Source organism: Meleagris gallopavo, chromosome 6 (assembly GCF_905368555.1).
Source record: "Meleagris gallopavo chromosome 6, MGAL_WU_HG_1.1, whole genome shotgun sequence".
Taxonomy (NCBI): domain Eukaryota; kingdom Metazoa; phylum Chordata; class Aves; order Galliformes; family Phasianidae; genus Meleagris; species Meleagris gallopavo.
In genome coordinates, this window is record NC_139409.1 from 42,899,481 (window position 1) to 42,912,158 (window position 12,678).

Consider the following 12,678-nt stretch of genomic DNA (forward strand, 5'->3'; position numbering starts at 1 on the left):
TCCAGACTGGAACAGAATGAGGCAGCAGCTATATCAAGTTGGAGCCTGAAGTTTTCTTTCTTAATCGGTCTGCCAACTGCAACCTTCTCCAAATATTTCAACTGTTTAATTTAACAGTGTTATGCATAGTATGGAATAGTTACGCAAGATCATTATGAAGGAAATACCAAATTCTACACCTAAAATGCACTTCAGACCCATTTGACTGGTGGTAGTAAAAAATTTCTTGAAAATACATCCTTGCCTTGAAGATTTTTTCCAGCACCTTTGGTATTCAATAACATCATCTCCTGTAGCATGCTTAACCCACAAATCAATTCACACATCAGACAATCCATTTCAAGGAAATACCGACTCAATTGAGAATCCAGCTTACTTTCAAATATAAAGTAACTGAATTCATATTATTTAATCTTAATCTTGTTCTTTCAGGGTTTCATGAGGAATGAAAAACACTTTGTGTATCACCCAGAACATAATTAGTTTGTAAACTATCTTTCCTTAAATTGGCAATTAGTCGTGCTCTGACTTGGGCATACATATGTCACAGCGCTTCAGCATCTAAGGTTTTAGTCTCTGAGACTATCAAAACCAACAGAGATGAATCTGTATCTCACTGAAGAGACTTTTATAAAACTTCTTTTAAAAAGTAATTGTTTGTTTGTTTCTTTACAAGCATCAGTACCAGAATAAGACATTGCAGAATATCCTGTGCGGTTACACCACTAAGCTTTTGCTGGTAGACAATTCTATGGGGTGACTATGTTTTGCTTTGAAAGCTTCCCCATCAATTACTTGAGCTTCCACAAAAAGTGTTCCTCTCCTATTCACCGACGTTAATACATCCCTCAGGAAATTAAGTACAAAAACATTCATTCAGAATACAGTTACAGGTCAGGTTTGTTAAGACCTGCACTATTATATCTCACATCTTTGTGTGTTTTTATGATTATCAGCAGTATTCTCCCACAATAGTTTGATTGATGGACTACGGCTCAGGCTGAGCTTTGAATTTCCTGGGTTTTTGTCTGCATGAACCACACTCTCAAACTGTATCAGTTCAATCTTACACATTTAATTTCCTCCTCCTTTTTTAAAGTACAGTTTCTGCTGTGGTTCTGAACACTTCACACACAAATGAGATAGCATGCAGAGACCAGATTTAAGTGATGTCACCAATACCCACCAAGAGGAGTATAAACAGACATAACTCTATGTCTGCCCAACATAAAACTTGTGGTTATTCTACGCCCTTTTTCACAAGGCTAAATTAGAAGAAACCTAAGAAAAGAGCCCATGCAAAGCTGGTCCCTATCAAAGCGAGGTCTGCAAAATTGCCTGGGAGGATATGCCCAAGTACACCCTATTTCTCCCTGTATATGACCACAAAACCCACAGCTACATCAAAATGAATGAGTCATCCCTATTTCTAGATGGCTTATATATAACCCTTAAGACAGAATATTCACATTTACTTAGTTAATAAAAGCATCAGAATTGGCAGATCGAACAAAGATGCATGCTAACATAAGTACAAAAATATGTATGTTAAATTTGGAGTTCTGAGGAGAAAAAACACCTTTGTCTGGGCTTACAATACAGTAGGACTCTAGAACCCATCAGAACTTTAAAATAAAGACATAAAATAAAACACTGGTGCAGTTGCTCCATAACACGCTGCATGATTCATACAGAAATCTGATAAACGCTTGATTCCATGGATAAAAATAAAACTGACTGACCTCTTGCCAAGTAAATAAAGTTCCAGACGTATCTTTTATTGTGTCAGAGCAAAATCAAAATTGGAGGCCGTAATTGCAGGCATGTAAATATACTCCTTGCTTACACCACAGGACAAAATACATATCCTTTGTCCTCAAAAAGAAAGTTGGGAAACTGGTAGTTTACACTGACCATGACAAAATTCAATAGAAGTCGAATGGCTTTGGACACTAACACTATAGTGAATTTACTCAAAAAGCCATTATAAAGATCAAAACAGATGTGCCTCAGCATTTTAAAATTCAATTCCCAAAAGAGATGAAAAAAAAAGAGGACGTAAGTCTAGAAAAAAAAGGAAACTATTCATAATTCAATAAATCAAAATCAAGAAATTGCACAGGAGTGTCTAAGTTTCATAGCATACACTGAATTTCTGATAGATTTTACAATCAATTCAAGAACCACATGTTTAATTTACAATAAAGCCATGGCTGTCCAACTTTCAGGCTTGCCTGGGTCACACTGAGTGAACAGGAATTGCCGTGGGTCACATACAAAATATATAATAAACAATGTATTTAAGTAACAAAACTTATTTTTAATGTATTTTTTAATATATTTTTATTAAAACATCAAAAAAAGACAGCAACAAAACCATAAAACTAGTGGGATGTTTGACCTTGTTTCTGTGAAACTAATGCATCAGGCTGGCCCAATGGCAGAGGTTACCACTCCTAGTGAGTTCTCAATGTGCTCACCAAAGATTTCTGATGAAATATTACTCTTCTTGTGCTTCGTACTTGACAATAATTGTTCACAAATGTACATACTGTAAAAACTGATGACACAAATAAGGTGTGACTGTGAAGTCAGAGGTATTTTTCTCTGGTAAGATAGGGCTTTATGAAAGTCAGGTAAAGATATATGACCAAATTTTTCTTTGTGTGGAATGTCTGATTGCAACTCTATACATTCCATGTGAAAATTTGCAGGTAATGTACTTATGTCAACCAAAAACGGAGTCACAAATATATATACGTATATAAAGATATATACATCTTTTTGAAACCTTGAAACATATTCTCAAATTTCTTTATCAAAATGGAAAGCAGAGCTGCACGTTTTTCACTGCTTACAGGACTGTGCTTAGCCAGTGTGTTAAAATGCATGAAATTATTGGCCATCACTTGAGCTTGCCATAATTGAAGTTTCATTTCAAACACTAATATTATCTGAAACACAGAACAGATAAGCTGATTTTCACCTTGAAGACACATGTTTAACTCATGTAAAATCTGAGATCCATTTTTCATCTTCACATTCTGGCACAAATTTTCCTTTTGATTCCATAAAGGACTTGATTTCACTTTGCAAAGCCTTTTTAGCATTTTATCCCAACTTAGGCACCTTCCTTCAGAAAATTAAATGATGACCTAATAATCATTATCCATACTTCTAATGAGTTCCTAGAATTGGTGATGATTCAGTTTCTTGGACTTTATGAAATTCACAACTTTGATGATGACTTGCATGACATTATCCATTTCTAACGTTTTCATGCATACATTTTCTTGATGTCTGATGCAGTGATATTTCATCAATCCATTGCTGGGGCACCATCAGTAGCTGTAGAATCACAGAATCACAGAACTGTAGGGGTTGGAAGGGACCTCTAGAGATCATCGAGACCAACCCCCCTGCCAAAGCAGGTTCCCTACACCAGGTCGCACAGGTAGGCGTCCAGGCGAGACTTGAATATCTCCAGAGAAGGAGACTCCACAACCTCCCTGGGCAGCCTGTTCCAGTGCTCCGTCACCCTCACCGTGAAGAAGTTCTTACGCACATTCGTGCGAAACTTCCTATGCTGCAGCTGATGTCCGTTTCCCCTCGTCCTGTCTCCACGTACCACTGAAAAGAGACTGGCCTCACCACTATGGCTGCCACACCTCAGATATTTATAAACCTGGATCAGGATCAGGTCCCCTTTCAGTCTTCTTTTCTCAAGGCTAAACAGACCCAGTTCACTTAGCCTTTCTTCATAGGAGAGATGCTCCAGGCCCTTCACCATCTTTGTGGCCCTCTGCTGGACTCTTTCCAAGAGATCCTTGTCTTTTTTGAACTGGGGAGCCCAGAACTGGACACAATATTCCAGATGAGGCCTTACCAGGGCCTTACCTCCTTACCTACGAGGGAGAGGATCACCTCCATCAACCTGCTGGACACGCTCTTTTTAATGCACCCCAGAATGCCATTGGCCTTTTTGGCCATGAGGGCACACTGCTGGCTCATGGCCAACCTGTCGTCCACCAGGACGCCCAGGTCCCTCTCTGCAGAGCTCCTCTCCAGCAGCTCATCCCCCAGCCTGTATTGGTGCATGCAATTATTCCTCCCTAGGTGTAAGACCCTACACTTGCTTGTGTTGAACCTCATCCGGTTTCTTACTGCCCAGCTCTCCAGCCTGTCCAGGTCTCGCTGAATGGCAGCACAGCCTTCAGGCGTGTCAGCCAATCCTCCCAACTTCGTATCATCAGCAAACTTGCTGAGGGTGGCCACTATCCCCTCATCAAGGTCACTGATGAAGATGTTGAACAAGACCGGACCCAGCACAGACCCCTGGGGGACACCACTGGTTACAGGTCTCCAGCCAGACTCTGCACCACCAACGACGACCCTCTGCGCTCTGCCAGTCAGCCAGTTCTTAACCCACCTCACTGTCCACTCATCTATCCCACACTTCCTCAGCTTTGTTATAAGGCTGTCGTGGGAGACAGTATCAAATGCCTTTCTAAAATCAAGGTAGATTACATCTACCGCTCTTCCCCCATCCACCCAGCATGTGACAGCATCATAGAAGGCCACCAGGTTGGTCGAGCACGACCTCCCCTTGGTGAACCCATGCTGACTACTCCTGATAACCTCCTTTTCTCCCAGTTGTCTGGAGATGGTATCCAGCACAAGCTGTTCCATCACCTTTCCAGGGACAGAGGTGAGGCTGACAGGCCTATAATTATCCGGATCTTCCTTCTTGCCCTTTTTGAAGACCAGAGTGACATTGGCTATCCTCCAGTCTTAATATATACCTGACATGTTGACAGAGGTTAAAGAAAATAGCTCTGAAGTATTTTTTTCTGCTTTGTATATATCATAGATTTAGTTCAGTCTTTCAATAGCACTAAGCCATTTCCACAGTGACATTATATTCATTATCAATATCTCTAACGAAAATGGCAAGTTGATTAGTATCAGTAGCATCAGTATATTCATCTATCACCGAAGCATAAAATTTGAAATTAGCAGCTTCACTCTCGAAATTTTTTTTAATGGATTTTCCTATTTCTCCAGTTCACCTGAATACAGTCTGGTGAGACATACATTGCAGAAAAATCAATTTATTATTTTTATTTTTTTAATCAGGACACACATCTGCTACGCTTTTCATACACTGCTTTATAAACTCACCATCAGAAAATGGTTTTGAGTTTTTTTGCTACCACATAACTAGCTTTTATAACAGAGACCATTTGCATTTTAATTAGTTTTTTTTTTTAAATATTTTGTTGAGATGACAAGACTACTTTCAGTTTCACTATTTTATCTTTATGAAGTGTTCCTTGACAAGCATTGAATTTGGCAGCATGTTTCTGCACACAATGTTTTTCCAAATTGTCATCTTTGAAAACTGATGCAATTTTCTCACAAATTAAGCATAGTGTCACATGAGTTGTCAGCAATGCACTTTGTCCCCCCATGTCTCAGGGCTGGGCTGGGCCACTCAGTGAGACACAGCAGCCACCGTGATAATGACATGCTTGGAAAAATTTTTACCTTTAAAAGACGTATGCAATATATTTAATGTATTTCTGACTCACATTAAACAGGCATGCAGGTTTTTTTTATGCATTGCTTCTCAAAAGACACACACTATGCACCCCTGAACCTTGAAAGTGGTGGATCTGAAATAGAATTCAGTGCTACTTTGGAGAGCTAAAGGAACAAATCAAGGAATATTGTTCTAATGAGAAATGCTACATATTTTTAAGGATTCTAATAATTCAATGTATCTTGGCAATACTTTGTCAAAAGAAAAGTCTTAGTGTCAGCCTACATGAGTTAAACAAATGTGTCATCATTTCTTTCACCTGGGCATTTCTTATTAACAAAGTAAAGTTTATTAATTAATCACACTTTTTTTTCTTACCCTACTAAATTGCAAGTTCCTGTAAACAAAGCAATTAAAATATCCCGTCGTGTTGTTTGTAGCTATAATTATAGTTCATTAGTCATGCCTTATATTTTGTAAAAGTCAGGAGGATCCCCAAAACACCAAACCGCAGTGTAGTTCACATTTTGCTGAAAAATACGACAAAAGTTGGATTTTGTATTGGAATTATGTTTGTAAATTACCATAGCTGGAACTGAAAAAAAAAAAAAAACCACCACCTGTTCTAATTGCAATTTGAGATTCATAACCGATGTAAAAAGATGGCATCCAAAAATTCCTAGCTTCAGTGTTACGGAACTTGAGAAACCCAGTGTTCAAAGCAAAGTATTTTTCTTGCCCAAAGAGACCTCTGCAATGAACTGAACGTGCACCTAATAGGATTTTACTAATGCGGTCTGTGATGACTGTGTTTGTGTTTTATAAATCTTTTCCAAAGATAAAAGGAGCCTTTTGGCCCATGTTACCACTAATCGGACCGAATGTGTCGTGATACCTTCTGGAATGAAAGCTGAGAGGAGACGTTTTATTCTCAACTATTAGCAAGATTGATAAAGAAAAAGAAACCTTCACTTCCAAATCACATGAAACATCAAAGGACAGCCTCGGAAGCAATCTTCTAGGCAATCCTTTCATGCCTACCAGCAATTAGAGCATTCAACAAACCCGTCTGCTTCTAGCTGAAGAAAATGTTCGAGCAGATGCACTTCCTTCTAACAATGCCACCATGGAGCCAGCAGCAAAGCCCTCAGCCTGGCAGAAAGGTTTCTCTTTGTTCCTTTCTTCACGTTGCTCTTCAGAGAGCTGTTTTTTCCATTTGTATCACACCTACACAACCGACTCCCCGGGGATCTTATGGAATATAAATTCACTACAATTTTCTTATTGGGAACTTGAAACTGCACTGCTGGACCAACTAGAAAACATTTCTTAATCTTTTTACTAGTAATTATAAAACTAAAAGCTATTGCTAAGAAGAAACACGACTGATAGGTTCCTTTGTATAGGAAAGAGCTTCTCAGTACCTGAGTCCTTACGATAATCCATTATGTCATAAAGACTCTTCACAAAATCTCATTTACCAATAGAAACTTGGACTTCATTTGCATTCTTTGCATCACAACCTGGGTACTCAAAGTGTTTTGTTTTGAAAAACTGAAAACACGAAACACCTATTTTTAGAGAAAAGACATTTTTCAGGAGGCTGACTATTTTTGTTTATTATTCATCACTGTCACTTCTGTCTTATAGACTATCTGAATTAGTACTGTAGTACTGTTGAGGGAAGAATAAATGAGGATGCAAAATTAGGTCACCTGTGATTTCAAGATTTGGTGAGTGATGAACACCATATCCAGTGGAAAGAAGTCAAAGCAGCTGAACATATTAATTGCATGACTGCTGCCCTGAAAATTATTTTCTATTCTGATCTTAAAAATAAGTAGCATCTAAAGAAAAAAATATTGCACGTGTTCCTAATGCTGAGACAGTATGAATGAATTTTGTGAATGAATTTTAACAAATCACTAAATTTGAGGAACAAAAGTTGCACTGTAAGTGGTCACATCACAGTGGCCAAGGAAGTCCAGAGCTCAACCTTCTCTGCTCACATGGCAGGTAGGGCATGGAATACGATGCCAGGCAATATCAGTCAGTGCAGCAAAACAGATATAATAAGGATTATAATAACTGGGGAAGAAAAGCCAGTCATGAGCTTTAATACAATGAGGCTGAAAGCAGACAAGGAACTACTTATTATCCCGAATGTGGGGATGTCTAAGAGAAATGCACACCTGACATTCCCAGAGGTAGGATTTTTCTGCTTTGAATCAAGGGAGAAGACACAACATGGCTCTATTACACTTTTCCAGGACTGGTGATGTTTGGCAGTTAGTGTTAGACAGCAGCTTAGAAGCAGCATCTTTCACTAGCAAAGTAAAAATGCACAATTGATGACTCCTGAGGGAACCATGCCAAATTCCTCTAAGCAAAAGAGAATCTTCCCAGCACAGAAATTTACTTTCTTCTAAAATTTAGCCTATGTAACTAACACGTATTTAGCACAACTATCTAGAGATAGCAAACAATTTGATTCTCTCTTTAAAAATGTGCCTAAGTATAAAAAAAGATAGTAATAACTCAACTTGAAAAATCTAGGAATAATGAAATCACATACTGCTGAATATGCTTGAGTGGTCAGTAAAAAAGCTGTAAAACATAAAAATATACCAAGTAGGTGAGACTTCTTTGTTCTATATGAAAGATGTGGTTAGAACAATGTACAAAGAAAAGGAGAATTTCTGAAAGCATAATAACTGATCCTTTGGGAATTCCAAATTTGCTATGTTTTTAAAAAATGAAAAGATAGGAGTTTTCCTATCTTAGAATTTCATTAAGCTTTCTTTAGCAAAATTTCAACAGACTTCAACTTTTAGTGTCAGACTGACTCAACCATATGATAATCAAGTCAGAAGAGATAGCCAATGTTTCTGCAATCGAGTTGACAGCACACATGGATAATATAACATCAAAGTTTTGAAGGCAGGGAATTTTGGTTTTGAGGTTTCTGAGACAGTCCTCATTCCAGGAGTATAACTCATTGAATGTGAACACACAGTGGTTCAGCAGGGTGCATGAAGAATCAGAAAGTAATGTACTTTCCAAAATAATTACAAGAACATCCAAATGCTTTTTGGTATGATCAGAAAAAAATATATATCCAAAATTGATATGAGAGAATACTGCATAACTGTGGACTGTAATGACATTCAGGGGGGTCTATGCCGAGTGTTGACAGGACATTAATAGTGCCTCATTTCTGCAGTCAGGCTTGATTTGTTAGGATACCACACTCAGCATCACAGTCTCTAGAAATACTGTCTGCTTCTTACATTCTGTAATAGCTGAGAATAATTGGTCGATTACTACAAAAAGAGAAGTGAATAACATAATGAAAAGGTAGGACCCACTGAAAATGCACATACAGGATTGTAAGGCTCATATTAGAAAGAATGAGCCTTGTTGGACTGGATATAAAAGAAACATTTATTTTTAAATTATTTATTGAAATTAAACTTTTGCTCTCCAGAGATGAAATTTAGTATCCAGCAGAGCCATAAGATGTGCTGCCAGCCCTGCCATTAATGCGTATGTTATGTGCATCAAAAGTAGAATGCTTTTTTTTTTAACTGGGAAGCAAAAAGCCCTTGATGCATGTAAAATCAAGTGCTGCCATCCCAAGAGATAAGCGGCAATACAGCAGAACACAAAAGTAAGGCTGCCTGATAAGACGTTTATTTCGTAAACAGCTTTGTTGACTGCAAATATTAGTTCTTCCCAGATGTTTGCTAGTGAGCAATTGTTGGAGGTTACTCCCCTGCAAGTGTGTGAGTGCCTGAGGAGTCTTCCTAGTCTCCTTGGCAAATAGTGTTAGTTTCTTTTGTTTGGATGGGCAGCCTACATTAATCTATCTCATTCAGCCTGAAGCAAATTCACACTCAAATGACCCTTCCAGTTGGAAGATCCAGGAAGGAATGGAGGTGGACATAACACAGTGACTTACAGGAAACACATTTAAACTCTTTCTGTCCTCAACTGTGCATATATTAGACACGTAGCTTGTATTCTGTTCATACAGATTTAGAAGATTTGTTGATACAGTTTTTCAGTATGTCAGTGCTTACAAGCACAATCTTCCATCATAAGAAAAAGAAAAGTACAAAAAAAAACAAAACCAAGAAAAGTCTATAGATAAAATTTCATTATCTAGACCCAATATCATTGATGTTAATGAAATTTGTACCTTTTTTTCCGCGTATATCAGATATAAGTTACAGATAGCATACCATTTAATAAAGCCAAGTTACAGAATCATAGAATCATTAGATTGCAAAGGTCCTACAAGATTATCTAGTCCAACTGTCCTCCTATCACCATTACTACCCACTAAGCTACTAAACTATATCTCGTAGCTCCTCATCCAGACGCCCCTTGAACACCACCAGGGATGGTAACTCCTCCACCTCACTGGAAGGCCATTCCAGTGCCTGACCACTCATTGAGAGAAAAAGTTTTTCCTTATATCTAACCCAAATCTCCCCTGGCACAACTTGCAGCCATTTCTTCGTGTCCTGTTTGTTGCGTGGGAGAAGAGGCCAAACCCCTTCTCATCACAACCTCCCTTCAGGAAATTGTAGAGTTTGATAAGGTTCCCCCTGAACCTCCTCTTCTCCAGATTAAACAATTTCAGCTCCCTAAGCTGCTCCTCATAAGACTTGTGCTCCAGATCCCTCACCAGTTTCGTTGCCCTTCTCTGGACACACTGCCGTGCCTTTACGTCCTTCCTGTAGTGATGGGCCCAAAACTGAACACAGTACTCGAGTTGCAGCCTCGCCAGTGCTGAGTACAGGGGGATGATCACCTCCCTGCTCCTGCTGGCCAAACTATTTCTAATGCAGGACAGTATGTCACTGGACCTCCTCTTGGCCACCTGTTCAGCTCAGCATCAACCAACACCCCCAGGTCCCTTTCCTCTTCACAGTCATCCAGCCACTTATCCCCAAGCCTACGGCTCTGCATGGGGTTGTTGTGGCCGAAGTGCAGGACCCGACACTTGGCCTTGTTGAACCTCATCCCATTCATCTCAGCCCAGCCATTCAGCCTATCCAGATCCCTCTGAAGGACCTTCCTACCCTCAGGCAGATTAACACCACCTCCCAATTTGGTGTCGTCTGCAAACTTACTGAGGGTATACTCAATCCCCTCATCTAAGTCATCAGTAAAGATATCAAACAAGATGGGCCCCAGTACTGACTCCTGGGGGACACCACTCATAACAGGTCACCAGCTGGACAAGTTATTCTAAAGCATTCCACAGACTTCAAATCTGACCCTATGAACTCCATTACATACCTTACTAGTTGACAACTGAAAAAAGATCTCTTAGTTTTGAAAGACACCTTGAATGATGCTTAGCAGTTTTTCCAAACAGCGTGTTTTCATATCTGCATCATGAACAAGAATGTCTATCAAGGCACCTTATTCTCTAAGAGAAGAGGCAATTGTCTTTAAAAACTCCTTTAGAGTCTGTCTGACATACTAAGTGTTGCTCCACAGCTACATGGAAGAATTTTTGCTTGCATGCTGTCAATCTATATATAGCATATGCTTTTTAGAAAAAAAGGGTATGAAATCCTCATATTATTGGCAAAAAGAGACCAAAAAAAAATTCTTTACTAGGTTAAAATCTGTGGGGTTCATTTTTTGTTACTTTTTAGATCAGGAAATCTTTTTATTCAGGAAGATTCTGAGTCAGAAAAGATTCAGAAGTCTTTTGATTTACTGCCCAGACAGATCAAGCCTGCAATAATTACTGTGTGATAAAATTCAAGGGGAATTTGTATCCTGGGCTTAATTTAGAACTAGAAATTCTTCTAAAGAGATTGCTATTTTAATAATAGACTTCCTGTCACATACGATTAAACCCTGTTTATCTGCTTCAAGAATCTTAACATACCTCAGCTTTGGCATCAACTTTCCCTTCTACCAAAATCCTTGAGAGACCACTTTAAAACTTTTAGAGCTGTTTTTCTGACAAAACCTGTACAGGCCAGATAGAAACAGCCTCAGAATACCGATAGAGCACTGAACTGTTGTCACAAGCTGACAGCACTCAGCAGCTTTGAACGACATTACCAGTGCTAATTGCTCCAGCTATCGGCCTCTCAAACTCCCTGGACTGAAAGCGATAAGGACCAATGAGATGGGGCTTCACAACATTCTCTCAAGTCTTCAAACAGTTTTAAATTGCAGAAATAACACACAGTTGACAAATATTTCCACATATCTGTGGCAAAGTGTAAAAACTACATATTTCCCTACTGAAAAGTCATGCTCTGTGAGATATTAAATATTTATTCCTACTCTTCTCGGTCTATTTACTTGACTTTTCCGCAGGATGAAAATGTACAGAGTACAAATACTTGGATTTTACTTGGATTCTCAAGTGCCAGCCTTTTGCCATTGTTACCACTAGACCAAAGGACAAGAGCAAAGGGGAGAGAATCCACTGAGTGCCACTTACTGCTGCTTATCGCAACAAAACTGAAACTATGCCACAGTTTCCTGTAATGTCCTGCATTATTTATCACTTAACTTCAGAACAAAACTGAACTCTGACAACAGGCAACTGCAACTGTCCAAGGTGGCTTCGGTGTGTTTACACTTACATGATCAAAGAGCCTAAACAGAATTCAGGATGTCTCATGATAGTAAATCTGGTTTTGTGACTGTGATCAGAACAAATGCTCTTGCCTCAAGCTTACTCTGCTAGCTCTGCTGTTTTCTGAAGTGCTAGGAAAACTTTCACCAGCAGATTTTCCTCAGATTTGCTGTCATCTGGCCATATCACTCAGGCCATATCCAATTAGCTTTCTAATATCTAACCAGATTCTTCATCTCACTACTCTTCATGTCACTACTCTTTTTATTAAGTGGTTCAGGTTTATGTCTTTTTCTCCTTGCATGGATACCTGCTCTGCTTTGACATAACTGCAATGTTCAACTTTACCGTAGGATCTTTGAGCTCAAACCCATCGTACTGTAATCATATTGTCATTTCTGATGGCACAAAAAGTGCCTTCTCCAATACTTACCACTACAACCCCATACTATCTCCAATACTTACTAAGTCTAGACCAATGGAGCCTTTCCATCAGCACAGTTACTTGACCCCAAAT

At 39.0% G+C, this 12,678-nt stretch overlaps 1 protein-coding gene across 6 annotated transcripts in view; it reads right to left on the reverse strand.

Annotated features, from left to right (window-relative positions):
* ULK4 (unc-51 like kinase 4) overlaps positions 1–12,678 on the reverse strand; it is a 219,771-nt gene that overhangs the window by 67,461 nt on the left and 139,632 nt on the right. The gene's annotated exons all lie outside the window — the stretch shown is intronic.